This window comes from Ornithorhynchus anatinus, chromosome 12 (genome assembly GCF_004115215.2).
Source record: "Ornithorhynchus anatinus isolate Pmale09 chromosome 12, mOrnAna1.pri.v4, whole genome shotgun sequence".
Taxonomy (NCBI): domain Eukaryota; kingdom Metazoa; phylum Chordata; class Mammalia; order Monotremata; family Ornithorhynchidae; genus Ornithorhynchus; species Ornithorhynchus anatinus.
In genome coordinates, this window is record NC_041739.1 from 56,609,274 (window position 1) to 56,625,340 (window position 16,067).

General features: G+C 45.9%; 1 non-coding gene across 1 annotated transcript; it reads left to right on the plus strand.

Moving 5' to 3' along the window:
• Positions 1 to 8,997: 8,997 nt before the first annotated feature.
• Positions 8,998 to 9,135, plus strand: LOC114815737. The gene has a single exon (XR_003763540.1). It is a non-coding gene; the product is annotated as a small nucleolar RNA SNORA7 (small nucleolar RNA).
• The last annotated feature ends 6,932 nt before the right edge of the window (positions 9,136 to 16,067 follow it).

A 16,067-nucleotide genomic window follows, 5' to 3' on the forward strand; every position in this document is an offset into this window, starting at 1 on the left:
AATTTAGTTGTATTTTACTCTCCCAGGCACTTAGTAATGTGTTCTGCTCAGAGTAAGTGCTCAATAAGCAACCCTTGATTGATTAAGTCAAGGGAAGCAGCGTGGCTCAGTGGAAAGAGCCCGGGCTTTGGAGTCAGAGGTCATGGGTTCGAATCCCGGCTCTGCCACTTATCAGCTGTGTGACTGTGGCAAGTCACTTCATTTCTCTGTGCCTCAGTTCCCTCATCTGTAAAATGGGGATTAACTGTGAGCCTCACGTGGGACAACCTGATTACCCTGTATCTACCCCAGCACTTAGAACAGTGCTCGGCACATAGTAAGTGCTTAACAAATACCAACATTAAGTGAGCAAGATGGTTTCCACTAGGGATTAGAAAGATGAGAGCATCATCAGTGGTGGGCAATATTGAACCACTCCCAGGCACTGAGCACTGTTATAGAGACTGGGGAGCAGGGACTGTGTCCAGCCTGCTTAACTTGGGTGTACCCCAGTACTTAAACCAGCAAGCACTTAGAACAGTGCTCTGCCCATAGTAAGTGCTCAATAAATATTATTGAATGAATACTTGACACACAGTAAGCGCTTAACAAATGCCATTATTATTATTTGAACTTTATAGCTAGGGCCTGCAGTAATTGCTTGCTAGATCAATCAATCAATCCATCAGTGGTATTTATTGAGTACTAACACATAGCTATGTGCAGAAGACTGTATTAAGCACTCAGGGGAGAACTATAAGAATTAGCAGACACGATTCCTGCTCACAACTACGATAGTAATAATAATTATGGTATTTGTTAAGCGCTTACTATGTGCCAAGCACTGTTCTGTTATGGTATTTGTTAAGCGCTGTGGTAGAAACAAGGTGATCAGGTTGTCCCACTTGGGGCTCACACTCTCAACCCCCATTTTATGGATGAGGCAACTGAGGCACAGAGAAGTGACTTGCTCAGGGTCACACAGCAGACAAGAGGCAGAGGCGGGATTAGAACCCATGACCTTCTGACTCCCAGGCCCGTGCTCTATCCACTAGGCCATGCTAGATCTTACTCTGCTTCTCTCTAGAAGCAGCATGGCTTAGTGGCAAGAGCATGGGTTTGGGAATCAGAGGTCATGGGTTCTAATCCTCAGTTCCCTCATCTGTAACATGGGAATTAAGACTGTGAGCCCCATGTCGATCACAGGCTGCGTCCAATCTGATTCGCTTGTATCTAACCCAGCACTTAGTACAGTGCCTGACACGTATTAAGCACTTAATCCAAACTATTAAAAAAGGCTAGCCAGTAGCCGTGGATACATACTGAGGACTTTCTTCTGTTCTTTCTCTTAATATGGCTTTCTGCCTGTGTTCACTTGAAAGAGTTTTGTAGAATAGCAGTCCATCATATCAGCATGTGCCCCATTGTCTCCTCCCTTATCCTGCCAAACCTCCTCTTTTGCCTCTTCCTTGAAGCCTTCCGTGATCAGTCCCCTTCCCAGACAAACCTCTCCATCAGTCACCTTGCTACTGTGAAGTTAACGGTTTGTCACTGACTCATTTTTTCGCTTCTTTGTAATCCACATGTATTTTCTCCACCTCTTTCCTGAAAATATCATGTTTAGTCTCTATCTCTCTGCCCCCAGTAAACTCTAACCCACAACGACAAGGATTGGGTCTCCTGTGTTTGTGTGTGCTTCCCAAGCACATAATAATAATAATTGTGGTATTTAAGTGAGTCCTAGGTAGCAGGCACTGAACTAAGCGCTAGGGTGGATACAAGCAAATTGGGTTGAACTCGGTCCCTGTCCCATGTGGGACTCAGAGAAGCAGCGTGGCTCAGTGGAAAGAGCATGGGCTTTGGAGTCAGGACTCATGAGTTGGAATCCCAGCTCTGCCACTTGTCGGCTGTGTGACTGTGGGCAAGTCACTTAACTTCTCTGGGCCTCAGTTCCCTCATCTGTAAAATGGGGATTAAGACTGTGAGCCCCACGTGGGACAACCTGATTCCCCTGTGTCTACCCCAGCGCTTAGAACGGTGCTCTGCACATAGTAAGCGCTTAACAAATACCAACATTATTAATCCCCGTTTTGCAGTTGAGGTAACCGAGGCCCAGAGAAGTTAAGTGACTTTCCCAAGGTCACGCAGCAGCAGCCAAGTGACAGAGCCGGAATTAGAACCCAGGTACTTCTGAGCCCCAGGTCTGTGCTCTATCCACTAGGCCATGTTGCTTACTCTTACTACAGTGCTCCAGCTTACTCTTAGGACAGTGCTCCTCACACGGAAGCGGATCGATGCTATTGGCAGTTACGCGGATCCGTTTTTGAATGAAGCAATGGGCTGTTCGAAGATACTAAAGAATAATTAGACTTCTGCTTTGGTTATCAGATCTCGTTCCTTTTTATGGTTGCTAACCTCATCACTGAAGCTGGAACTTTCTACTCTCCCCAGTCTCCCAAATCCCAGGGCACCTCGGGGAACTCTTCCTATTTATGCATGACAAAACACCTCCTCCTCAGCTTCACTCCTCTCCTGCTGTCTCCAAGGAAGAGCCTAGCTTCTGCCTTGCCTTTCTTTAAGAAATTTAGCTGCATATCTGGCTTTTATTCCTCTCCCCTCCTACCACTGTCCCTGCATCTTTCCTGCTGTTTAGAGGAGCAGACTTTTAGAGCTTTGAAGATTATTGTATCATCTCTCGAGGAGTGTTCAAGAGTTTTAAAACAAATGAAATGAAATATACATCATTCATTGAATCTGCCTTGCTGTGATTAAAATGGGGAAGGATAATAGTCCTGTTACCCCTCCTTCCCCCCCAATAATGGTTCAGTAATGAAATGCTGAGTCGCTTCCTAATACTAATCCTGTAGCTCTGTGCCTAAAAACTTTAAATACAAATGAAAGGTATTTGCATTTCAATGCGGTTAAAAGCATGCAAAAAAAATCCCACATGAAAAGGATTTTGCATGTCTGGAAAAGAACTGAGGGAACAGCAGGAAGTCAAGACACAGTGTGCTCAGTGAGTTTGAGACATGACCTTATAAAACATTTAGTAACCTGGATCAGGCACATCTTGTAGGATTTCTTAAAGGAAGAGCAATGGCCTGGGAGGACCTGAGTTCTAATGCCAGCTCCATCATCTGCCTGCTATGTGACCTTGGTCAAGTCATTCCACTTCTCTGGGCCTCAGTTCCCTCATCTGTAAAATGGGGATTAAGACGTGAGCCCCATGTGGGACAGGGGATGTGCCCAACCCCATTATCTTGTATCTACCCTAATACTTAGAACAGTGCTTGGCACATAGTAAGCACTTAACAAATACCATTATTTTATTAAAATGGGATTTGGCCAGGCAGACTAATCTCTTTCTCCCCTCCCACACTAACACCCTTGTTCTCTCACTGACCACTGGCTAATGTCTATATCCCCAAGATGCAGCTTGTCCGAGGCAGTTTGAGAGCTCCACAGATGAAAATCAATCTAATGTGAACTGCACCATTATTCCATAAAAAACAATGACTTTGCTCTACGGAGCTCCACCCACCAGCTGTTGTTCATGCTCAAGTTCCCCTCCCAGTGGCCTGAAGACTTATTTAATGGATTAATTTGTCAATTAACCATAAAGGAAGAGAACAGAAAGACCCTTGAGAATAAGAAAGGCACTTGGAAGCAAGAGACTTGGAAACCCAAATGGAAAACCGTAGGGTGGGAAGTGCTTCGGTTCCTGTTCATTTAGGATCCTGAGCCGTTTAGAAGACCCTCTTTGGACTCAGTGTGTGCCCATAAGGCACGGAGCGGTCCTGTTGCCATTGCGTTATATTCCCCTTGCATTTGTCCTTTGTGGTTATGTGACTGTCTGGGAATGCAGCCTGAAATAGAGATTTGGTCACATGATCTAAAATGTACCTTTTCTTTCCCAAGGATGGGAGGAGGCCATTTGTAAATGAGGTCAATCAGTCAATCAATCAAATTTATCAAGTGCTTACTGTGTGCAGAGCACTGTACTCAGCTCCTGGAAATCCACTGTGACTAGTGGATAGAGCACAGGCCGTGAAGTCCGTGGGTATGGGTTCTAATGCCGGCTCCGCCACTTTTCTGCTGCGTGACCATGGACAAGTCATTTCACTTCTGTGGGCCTCAGTTGCCTAATCTGTAAAAAGGGAATTAAGACTGTGAGCCCCCATTGGGACAGGGACTGCATCCGAACTGATTCGCTTGCTTCTACCCCAGCGCTTAAAACACTGCCTGTCACATAGTAAGGGCTTAACAAATGCCATAGAAAATAAATAAGTTGGTAGACATGTTTCCTGCCCACAGCTAGTTTACAGTTTAGACGGGGAGACAGGACATTAACAGAAATGAATTAGTTAGAAGTTTATACATAAGTGCTGTGGAGCTGAAGGAAGAAGCAGCATGGCGTAACACCGGCCTGGGAGTCAGAAGGACCTGAGTTCTAATCCCAGCTCCACCACTTGTCTGCTGTGTGACTCTGGGAAAGTAGCTTCACTTCTCTGGACCTCAGTTCCTTCATGAGGATTGAGACTCAGAGCCCCACATGGAACATTTCTCCCCCCTCCCCCCAGCAGACTGTAAACCTGTTGTGGGCAGGGATTGTCTCTCTTGATGACTGTATTGTACTTTCCAAGAGCATAATTCAATGTTGTGCATACAGTAAACGCTCAATAAGTACAGTTGAATGAATGACAGGGACTGTTTCCAACCTGATTTGCTTGTATCCACCCTAGAGCTTAGTACAGTGCCTGGTACATAATAAGCGCTTATCACATACCATCATCAACATCATCATTATTATTATTGTCATTATTATTAAAGGGTACAAATCAAGTTCACCAGCAAAGTGACTAGAAAGTCATCAGAAATGAGCCACCAGCATGAGAGGAAGGATTTTGGAAGGTCTGTTTATTGTTGTAGTGTCTTCTCCCAGGCACTTAGTACAGCACTCTGCCCAGCATAAGTGTCCAATAAGTATGATTGAGTGGGATGTGTAATGGTCTCGTATTCAATCTTTGCAGGGAGTCTCTGACAGTGGATAATAGTCTCTGATAGTGGATAATAATAATTATGGTATTAAGCGCTTACTATGTGCCAGGCACTGTACTAAGCCCTGGCGAGGATACAAGCAAATTGGGTTGGACACAGTCCCTATCCCACATGGGGCTCACAGTCTCAATCCCCATTTTACAGGTGAGGTAACTGAGGCCCAGAGAAGTGAAGTGACTTGGCCAAGGTCACACAGCAGACAAATGGCAGAGCTGGGATTAGAAACCAGGTCCTTTTGACTCCCAGGCCTGTGCTTTACCCATTAGACCACACTGTTTCTCTATTTGGAGGAACTAGGAGTGTATCATCATCATAATAATAATGTTGGTATTTGTTAAGCACTTACTATGTGCAGAGCACCGTTCTAAGTGCTGGGGTAGATACGGGGTAATCAGGTTGTCCCACATGAGGCTCAAAGTCTTAATCCCCATTTTACAGATGAGGGAACTGAGGCACAGAGAAGTGAAGTGATTTGCCCACAGTCACACAGCTGACAAGTGGCAGAGCAGGGATTCAAACTCATGACCTCCGACTCCCAAGCCCGGGCTCTTTCCACTGAGCCACGCTACTTCTCTAATCATAAGGTGAGGGATTCATTCATTCATTCAATCATATTTACTGAGCACTTCCTGTGTGCAGAGCACTGTACTAAGTGCTTAGAAAATGCAATTCAGCAAAAAATAGACAATCCCTGCCCACAACAGGCTCACAGACTAAAAGGGGGAGACCTACATCAAAACAAGTAAACAGGCATCAATGTCATCAATATAAATAAACAGAATTATAGGTATATATACATCATTAATAAAATAGAATTATAAATATGTACATGTATGTACACACAAGTGCTGTGGGGCAGAGAGGGGGCTACAGCAGAGGGAGCAAGTGGGGGCAATGGGGAGGGGAGAAGGAGCAGAGGAAAAGGGGGGCTTAGTCCAGGAAGACCTCCTGGCGGAGGTGAGCTTTCAGTAGGGATTGAAGGGAAGTGATGGAATAAGAGATGAAGATTTTTGCGTTACTACAAAAACCTGAAGGTTAGAAGCCGGTATTGCTATTTCTTTGCCTGAAGAATAGCCGAAGCCGATACGGGATGGATTGGCAGGTTGTTATATCGGTTTGCTTTGTCCGTCTGTCATTTTTATCCTTTTCCTTCCCCTGGCCTATTGATTTTGTTGCCACATTTTAATTTGGGTGTGTGGAGCTTGATCGAGAATTCATTATCAGATCAAAGGGCATATTTGTCTCAGCTTGGAATCATAATTGGAGCAAATGAATCCTGCTGGTCCCTTGTACACGGTAGACTAGTCACTCAACAGCTTCTAGAAACTTCTTTTGGACCTTAAGGAATTAACATATTATAAGCCCCTCGCTCTTCAGGGCCATTTTGCACCCATTGTAGCAATGAAAAAAATGGGGTCATTTATTATAATTGAGTCTTTCTTCTGAGAGGGACTTTAAATCTTTTCCTCAGTAGAATTATTTTTGCAATACTCTCTCTGCAGACGAATTGATTTTTTACATATTGCAATAAGTATTCTATTGTGTGTGTGTGAGAGAGAAGGATGGGGAAGGCAAATAGAGGGGGTGTAGATCTGATGCTAGCAATGTCACCCTGAGTATTGGTTTCTACACAAATTTATAATGTGGCATCTGAGTGTTTACCATGTATCAAGTACTCTGTGAAGCACGTGGTTAGCAGAATATAAGCAGATTGGATACTGATCCCTGTTCCCCATGGGGCTCATAGTCTAAGAGGAAGGGAGATTAGGTCTCTCATGCCCTAAGCACAGAGAAGTAAAGTGACTTGTCCAAGATCCCACAGAAGGCAGGTGGAGGGACAGGGACTAGAACCTCGGTTTCCTCCCGTTGTGTGATCTCTCTATTTAGCCACACTGCTTCCTAGCCATCTGCCATTTTTCTTCCCCTTTGGATATCGTGTCTGCTGACCTGGGCTAATTTTAGCCAGTTTTTTTGATGGGTCAGCTTCGCATATGTGTCTCCCTCAGCTGACAGCATGGTTATCCCGAATCCAATCACACATCCAACATAGAACCAAAGAGGAAACTGGGTTCTAATCTTAGCCGTCCACCTGTCTGCAGTGTGACCTTGGGCAAGTCAATTCACTTGTCTGGGCCTCAGTTACCTCACCTATAAAATGGGGTCAATTCGCATGTCTGTCTTTCTCAACTAACAGCATAGTTATCCGGGATCCAATCACACATCGAACATCAGAATCAGTCAAAGATGAAACTGGGTTCTAATCCCGGCTCCACCCCACCTGTCTGTTGTGTGACCTTGAGCAAGTCACTTCACCTCTCTGGGCCTCAGCTGCCTCATCTGTCAAATGGGATTAAGACCGTGAGCCCCATGTGGGACATGGACTGTGTCCAACCTTACTAGCTCGTATCTACCCCAGTGCTTAAAACAGTGCCTGCCATCTAGTAAGAACTTAACAAATATCATTTTTAAAAAAAGTAAAGCGTCCTAGTGCACTTTGTTAGTCCCAGAGTCCACTGGGCTTCCTCCATCCCAGAACTTGCCCAGTTTTGGAACCCCTGCCTCTCTGCCCTGCTGATCCTCAGGGCTGGTTTCTCTGTGGGAGGTTCGGTTATCTTTGAGGGCATCCTCTCTTTCCTTCCTGCTGGTTTGACGGATCCAGCAAAATGACCTGCTTAAACCGAGAGAGCATTAGCTTCGTGACGACTGGTGTTTCTCTCTAGAAAGTCCGTTCTTTGCCTCATTCGTGTCAGAGGCTACGAGTCGCCTATGACCCGAGGAGAAGCATGGCTAGGAATTGAGGCTCAACCCGGAGCGGATGGGGTGGAAGGGAAGAAGCAAAGCTAAGGGTTGTGTAATGATGCAGTGGAGAAGCCAGGCTAGGAATTGCATGTGACCAGGAGGAGAAGCCAGGCTAGGAATTGCGGGTGACTGGGAGGGGGAGAGAGAGGAGAGGGAAGAAGCAAGGCTAGAAGTTCTGTGGGAGTAGGGAAGAAGTGAGGCTAGGAATGGCGTGTGACTGAGGGTAATAATGATGACGGTATTTGTTAAGGACTTACTATGTGCTAAGCGCTGGAGAGAGGCAAGGAGTTGCATGTGGCTGGGGGGAGAAGCGAGGCTAGGAGTCGGATGTGACCGTGGCGGGGAGAAGCAAGGCTTGGAGTTGTGTGTGACCAGGGGGTGAAGTGAGGCTAGAGGTTGTGTGTGACCTGGGGGAGAAGCGAGGTTAGGATTTGTGTGTGGCCTGAGGGAGAAGTGAGGCTAGGATTTGTGTGTGACCCGGGGGGAGAAGCGAGGCTAGGAGTTAGGTGTGACCGGGGAAGAAGGAAGGCTAGGAGTTGCTTTGCCCGGGGGAAGAAGCGAAGCTATGGGTTGTGTGTGACCAGGTAGAAGTGAGGCAAGGAGTCATGTGTGACTGGGAAGGGGAGACAGGAGGAAAGAAGTAAATCTAGGAGTCACGTGTGACTGGGAGGAGAGGAGAGGGAAGTAGCGGAGCTAAGAGTTGTGGCGAGGGTAGAAGAAGCCCATCACGGGTTAGAATGACAGCAAGTGATGTTGATGAAGCTCTGCCTCCCTCAGCAGTCTGGGGGAAACAACTCAGGCCCCGTGGGGCCGCTCAGCACTGCCGCCATCCTGGAAGTGCCGACGACGTTGCTGGTGACTGACCGGCAGTCCGACCCGCGCCTCGTCACCTCGGGAGGGGCCTGGTGTTTCGTTGACCCAAGTCCTTGGCACGTGCCAGAGCGGGGCAGGGTTGCCTGGCAGTTAGAGTCCAGGCCTGGGAGTCGGAGGACCTCGGCTCGAATCCTGGCCTTGCCACTTGCCTGTCGTGACCTTGGGCAAGACGCTTCACTTCACTGACTTTTACTTCATCTGTTCTCCTGCCTATTTAGACTATGACTTTCAAGTGGGACAGAGTCTTTGGCTGATACAAAATATTTTATTTACCCTAGCACTAGCACTCCCCTCTCAGGGTCACACCTGGAGAGTTTCCAGTCCTCTACCAGTCTCGACTGTGGGAGGGAGAGTCAAGCAGAGGCCTACCCATTCCATTCCTAGCTTGGGCAGTGGCTAGAGAGTGTAAAGCCATCTGCTACAAGGCAAAACTTCCCTGTGCTGGGCAGCAGTGGCATGGGAATATAGTGCTTGGCACACAGTAGGTGCTCAACTTATACCATTATTACTATTAGTATTCCCCATGCCAACATGGAGCTATAAGGGGGGAAAAAAGTCCTGCTATTTAAATCACAAAGATCCACAGCACTAAACATTTGCTAGCTAACAATTCTCACCCAATAATATCTGCATTTGGCTCCGCTAAGGCCTCCCTAGAATAATTATTGCTATTGTCACTGAACTTATTTGGAATGCAACACCCCATCTTCATGAATTCTTAATAACCATGGTAAAATGTGGAAACATTTCATTATTGTGGGAATTAAATGCTATTTTTATTTAATGCATTGATTGTGAATCCATTAAGTGACCTGGTTCAGATCTATCCAAGGCCCCAAAATCTTAGGGCTGAATTAATGCTACACTATGCGAATTGTGTCACTGTTTAGCAAAGCATGTTTGAGAGTGGTCTCCAGGGTTGGGCTGGCCTCATTCTCCATTTGTAATCCACTCCACACTTTTACACCTCTGCTTGCCCCTGAATTCTTCTTCATTGTCTCCCTCTGACACTTCAGTGCATTTTCTCCAGCTTTGTCCTCTGCTGTCTACAGATCGGTATTCTCTTTAAAGTAGCTTTGTATGTTTTTGGAAAGTTATTTTGAGCCTTCCTTTCGATTCCATCCCCCTTGGAGAAACTTGTTTTGAGTTTAAAAGGGCATTTTGTGAAACACCAATCAATCAATGGCATTTATTGAGTGCTTACTATGTGCAGAGCACTATACTAAGCGCCTGGGAGAGTCCAGTTCAACAGAGTAGACAGACACATTCCCTACTTGCAATGAGCTTATAGTGTGAAAGGGGAGTGGAAGCTTACAGTGGTCAGGTACAAGATTTCTACCCTCAAGGAGCTGAGCACCTAACTACTGTTCCCGTCTACATTACTGTGTGAGTCGAGAAAGCGTTCAAGTGCTGTTGATTAATTGCTGAACAGTGCCACGATCGAATCCGTCCAATTATTCATCCAGCCTATTTCTCCGTGTGACCCAGGGGCACAAGGAAGCTTGTGGACAACTGTGTAGTGGAAACTCATCCCGGGTTAGAAGTGAATCCACCCATACCCCCATCTCTCAACTCTCCCATTCTGGACCACTTGCCCGTGACTTTATCCAAAGCCCTGTTGAGCCTGCATCTTGGACCTGCACAACGTTTTAAATGGTATTTGTCAAGCCCTTATTGTGTTCCAGGCATTATACTAAGTAAGAGGGTAGATACAAGCTAATCAGGTTGGACACAGTCCCTGTGCCACATGGGGTTCACAGTCTTAATTCCCATTTTCCAGACGGGGCAACTAAGGCCCAGAGAAGTGAAGCGACTTGTCCAAGTTCATCCAGCGGACAGGGGGCAGAGCCGGGATTGGAAACCGGTCTTTCTGACTCCCTGGCCCGTGCTCTACCCACTAGGCCCTGCAACTTCTCTGTAGAAGATCCTAAAAAGGTGGCAGGTAGATCACAAAAATAAGTGGTCTGGGGGCAGTAAGCAGTAGCGTGACCCAATCCCACCATCCCTTGCGTGAGTCTCTCTTATTTGCTCAAAGACATTTCTATTAGCAGGTCAATTGGTGCGGATCTGTTTATTCAGTCAAGGCGTCTCCTCTGATGAATATGAATGAGACAGGCCATACAAGGAGGCATAGTTTGTGATCTCTCCTTCAGCTCTTTGGAACGCATAGACTACAGCTCTATTTTCTTTAGTTCACTATTGTGGTAATCGGTTGGATCGGCCTTGTCCAGGAAGCTCCATTTCACACTAGTCACACCTCAACTACAGTCCCATCTGGTGGTGTTCAGAATTAGAGCGATGTTCACTTTTTTTCTTGCCCCCGTATATGATGTACTAGTAATAACACTTTTTTTTTTTATGGTATTTGTACCTTCCCCAGCATTTAGTCCAGTGTTTGACCCATAGGCAGCATTTAACAAATTAATGAGATCAGATCCGGTCCCTGTCCTGCATGGGACTCACAGTCTAAGAGGGAGGGAGAACAGCTATCCTCATATTTACAGTTGAGGAAACTGAGGCCCAGTAAAGTGAAGTGACTTTACCAATGTCAAACAGCAAGCAGTTGGAGGCGCCGGAATAAAAACCCAGGTCCTTCTGACTTCCAGGCCCATGCTCTATCCATTAGGCCATGCTACTTCTCAAAGCATTTCAAGCATTCACTTTTTAAATGAAGTCGATCTCAAGAGAGGCCAACTGTTTCACCGAGTTCCCTTAAGATACTTGAGTTGTAGAATCCCACTCTGTCACTTGCCTGCTGCGTGACCTTGGCCAAGTCATTTAACTTCTCTGCGTCTCTGTTTCCTCACTGTCAAGCACTGTTATAGCGCTGGGGTAGGTACAAGCTAATCAGGTCGGACGAAGGCCCTGTCCCTCGTGGGCCTCGCAATCTAAGCAGTGGGGAGAATGGGCATTTGAATCCCCATTTTTACAGATGAGGAAACTGAGGCACAGTGAAGTGAAATGTCTTGCCCAAGGTCACACAGCAGACAAGTGGCAGGGCCAGGATTAGAATCCAAGGTCCTCTGTTTCCCAGACCCGTGCTATTTCCACTAGGCCGAACTGCTTCTCTGTGGACGATGCACACAAGAAATTTCCAATGAAAAACCCATTTTGGATAGCCCTCATAATTTCAGATATTATGAATAGAATTTAGCATCTATCCACACTTCTAGCTATATAGTCTGGCCTGTGTCCTGTCTATATAGTCTGGCCTGTGTCCTCGAGGAGATTGAATAGATACATACACGCATATTTCCCCTCACACACATATCCATTTTGCAGGTTCAGAGAAATCAGCATCCCACCCTCCATGTTCTGAGATAATTGCACCAGAATAAAGTCCCTTCGGTAGCCATATAGTCTAAACTCTAAGCCAGGATATGGTGTCCATTTCAAAGATTTTGATCCATTTATTTCGGTGGGTTTCTCCCTGCACCAGAATCAGAGATAGTCTTAGCGGACACAACTGTCTATTTCTCTACTGACCAAATTGGGCGAGGAGGCGGTGTGTGTAGAGCAGGCCGATATTTTCACACTATTCCAACTACTCGTGTGGCTTAATTGAATCTCATGGCTGTCACCAACCCTCGCTGAATTTCTGGAAGTCCAAAACTCAAGATAAAAAAATAAAAGGACACACACTAAAGAGACAGGTAGCACAGCTCATTGGACCAAGAAGCAGACTCAGGATGACAACCTGAACATTCGGTATTTCTCCTAACAATCTACTTTGTCTGAAAATCCATATTGTTTTTTGGATGTGTTTACCCGAGTAATCTCTTGTGTTCATTTAGTGCTTAACTGTGATGTAGAGCACTGTACTAAGTGCTTGGGAGAGTACAATATAACAGAGTTGGTAGACAGGTTCCCTGTCCATTAGGAGCTTACAGCGGGAGACAGCTTTATAAAGAAGTTATAGATGGAGAAATGGAGAGTGTGAGGATATGTATATTCAATTCGCCCTTCACAGACTAAATTGAGGTGAAGTTGAAGTCTCTTGCCCAAGGTCAGCAAACAGCCAGAGCGCAGGTCTCGAGAAGCAGCGTGGCTCAGTGGAAAGAGCACGGGCTTGGGAGTCAGAGGACGTGGGTTCTAAACCCGGCTCTGCCACTCATCTGCTGTGCGACGTTGGGCAAGTCACTTCACTTCTCTGGGCCTCAGTTCCCTCATCTGTAAAATAGGGATAGAGACTGTGAACCCCATGTGAGACAGGGACTTTGTCCAACCTGATTGGCTTGTATCCCCCCAGCGCTTAGTATAGTGCCTGGCACGTAGTAACCGCTTAACAAATACCACGATTATTGCTATTAATTATTTCCAGCTTCCCACTGCCTTGGCTTCTGCAGTCGAGTTCGGTGTCTTGAACGAAGCACCCGTGTTCAACCGGGCCTGGGGAGGGAACGGTAAAACTTTGGAGAAAGAGGCAGGGGGCGGGAATCCCTGCCTCAGACGTGCTGTGAGGCAGAACTCAGTGCACGTCTGCAGAATGATGGGCATGACATCATGTTTCTCTGTGGGTCCTGGGTCATGCCTGTGACGCCATGCGTGTCTGTGTCTGGAGGTTTTGAATGACCCCCGCCCCCATGGCTGCCCAAACTAAGCCTTCTCAGCCTCCGGTTGAAGAATAATTCTTGGTGAGAAGGTAGCTGATCCTGCAACCATTTATCTCTTTCGGTCCTCTGTGCAATTAGCTCAACTCGGAAGGTTGCCCAATTTAAAAGGAGACATGAAAAATCTCTACTCTTTTTCCCTTCATAAATTAGAAAACGTTTTCTAAAAGTCAAATGGGCCAGATTATCGGTAGCCCATTAGGACTGGGTGAAGGAAGCCCTGTTTCAAATGAAGAAAAAGTTTAATGCAATACATAATTTCAATCTGTAGATTTCTCTATAGGTTTATGGCTGACGGGCCCTGATGTCACAAAATAAGAATTATCAAATACAAGGCCCGTTTCTTTTATTTCAGAAATGCTTTATCTTTTGGATGTGGCCCATTTCTCATATGATATTAATTCTGTCCCAAAGACATGAAAAATGAGATGGAAAATTTAGACCTTGATAAAATCCAATAAGTTAAAGTTATCGGGGAGTTATTCTGCTCCAGAAGACTGAGTATGTGAATGAAAGAACTTCTATAAATTGTCAAGCGGCATAGCTGTGCTCTGTTGCTTCTTCCATGTGATTTTAAGCATCTAAAGAGAAATTTGGTGCAGTAATTAAAGTTCTTCATGAAAACGAATATTAATGACGTGGCCGTAGTCTCTTGCAAATGTAATTTTTATATGACGATCTCAAAAAACTTTAGCAACCTCATCTACTGAAAAGCAGTGTGGCTCAGTGGAAAGAGCACAGGATTGGGAGTCAGAGGTCATGGGTTCTAATTCCAGCTCCGCCGCTGGTCAGCTGTGTGACTTTGGGCAAGTCACTTCGCTTCTCTGGGCCTCAGTTACCTCATCTGTAAAATGAGGATGAAGACTGTGAGCTCCACGTGGGACAACCTGATCACCTTGTATCCCCCCCAGCGCCTAGAACAGTGCTTTGCACATAGTAAGCGCTTAACAAATACCAACATTATTATTATTATTGCTTTTGAAGCCACTGCAGAGTTGTCAAATATGCCTCTTCTTTGGGTCGTTCAATCAACAGTGCATTCTGAGCTTTCACGGGAGGCAGTATGGTCTAGCGGTAAGAGCACGGGCTGGAGTAGAGGCCCAGGTTCCAAACTCATCTCTACCATTGGGTTGCTGTGTGACCTTGGACAGGTTTCTTGCCCCTTCTGTGCTCCACAGAAATGGGCAGTGGGGTTTATATTGGCTGATTCTACCTAATAATAATGATTTTGGTAGTTATTAAGCACTTATTATGTGTCAAGTACTGTTCTAAGCGCAGGGGTAGATACAAGTTAATCAGGTTGGACACAGTCTCTGTCCCACATTGGGTTCATGCGCTTAATCCCCATTTTTACAGGTGAGGTAATTGAGGCACAGACACTTGCCCAAAATCCCACGGCAGACATGTGGTAGAGCCACGATTAGATTCCAAGTCCTGACTTTCAGGCCCGTGCTCTGTCCTAGACTGTGAGCTCATTGTGGGCAGGGAATGTGTCTGGTAGTTGTTACTGTATTGTACTCTCCCAAGCGCTTAGTGCTATAAATGGTATGGCTTGTTCGATATTATTATTTCATCATGATCGTCATCATCAAATGATTCCAATCCTTGAATTAATTTTCAAAGTGAGCACCACAATTTAGGATTTGCTTAGAATTAAGCAGATTGGAAGCAGCAGGGTGAATTTTCCAATCATCTTCAACCTTTCTCCTCTACCCCCAAGGAAAAACAGTACCTGCGGATGGGAATTTGAAGAGCAGAGGGAACCATACATCCAGAACACCTGGCCCAGCCTCGTCTCTGTCAGGAGGAGGTAAGTCATCCCTAATTAAAATTCATATTTCTGGGCCAAGCCTGGCTCCCAGCACCCTCTGGACAAAGGGATGAGGGAACATTGTGACCTCCAATCAGGTAAATACTGGGAAAAGATTAAATGTTATTAGAAGGGAATCCTGAGCATCAGAGGGGACTGACTGTGCTCTTGATTCTGAAAAAACGGCTTTATCCCAGTCACCGATATTTATTGAGCTCCTATAGGATGCTCTATGCTCTCTACCAGAAAAGAATATATTACGTGCACCTTAGGTAAATGGTGGCAGGGAAATGAACTATGGCATTTTTTTTCCTTGCCTATTTGAATCAAACATCGCTTCTAAATTTCGGGGCCACAGAATGTGGCCCAATATCCTCAGACCCCCAAGGACCATCCCCCTCCCCAAACAATAATAGATTCGATTGAATGAATGAATGAACGCTACCTCTGCCATTACTGAGCGAGTGGAGTGGATGTGTTGATGCTAATTGTAAGTTCCACAGTGCCCAGATGAGAGGATGACAAGGGAGGGTAGACAGGAGCTGGGAACCATAAGGATTCAATCAGAGCCCTCCTTTGGGAGGATCTAGCTGGGGGAGAGTCAGGAACTCAGCTGCAAGCCGAGGCGGGAATGACACAGAGACTTGTCGACTAGGCCCCGGAGGGGCAAATGGAAACCAGAAGATAAGGAGCCCTTTGAATGTTACATAGCATCACAAGATCTCAGTGCCACTATGTCACTGATCTAAACAGCGATGGCCAGGTGGTCAGGCTCATACAGGGGTTAGCCCATTTGAAACCTCGACTGTCCAGCATAGTAGAAGACAGATGGCCACCGGGATCGAGATGGATGTAGTTTGAATGATTATAGCCTAAAATTAGCCGCTTTTGGCATGGTGGGGGGCCACTTAACTTAAAACTCACCAAACAACTGCTTA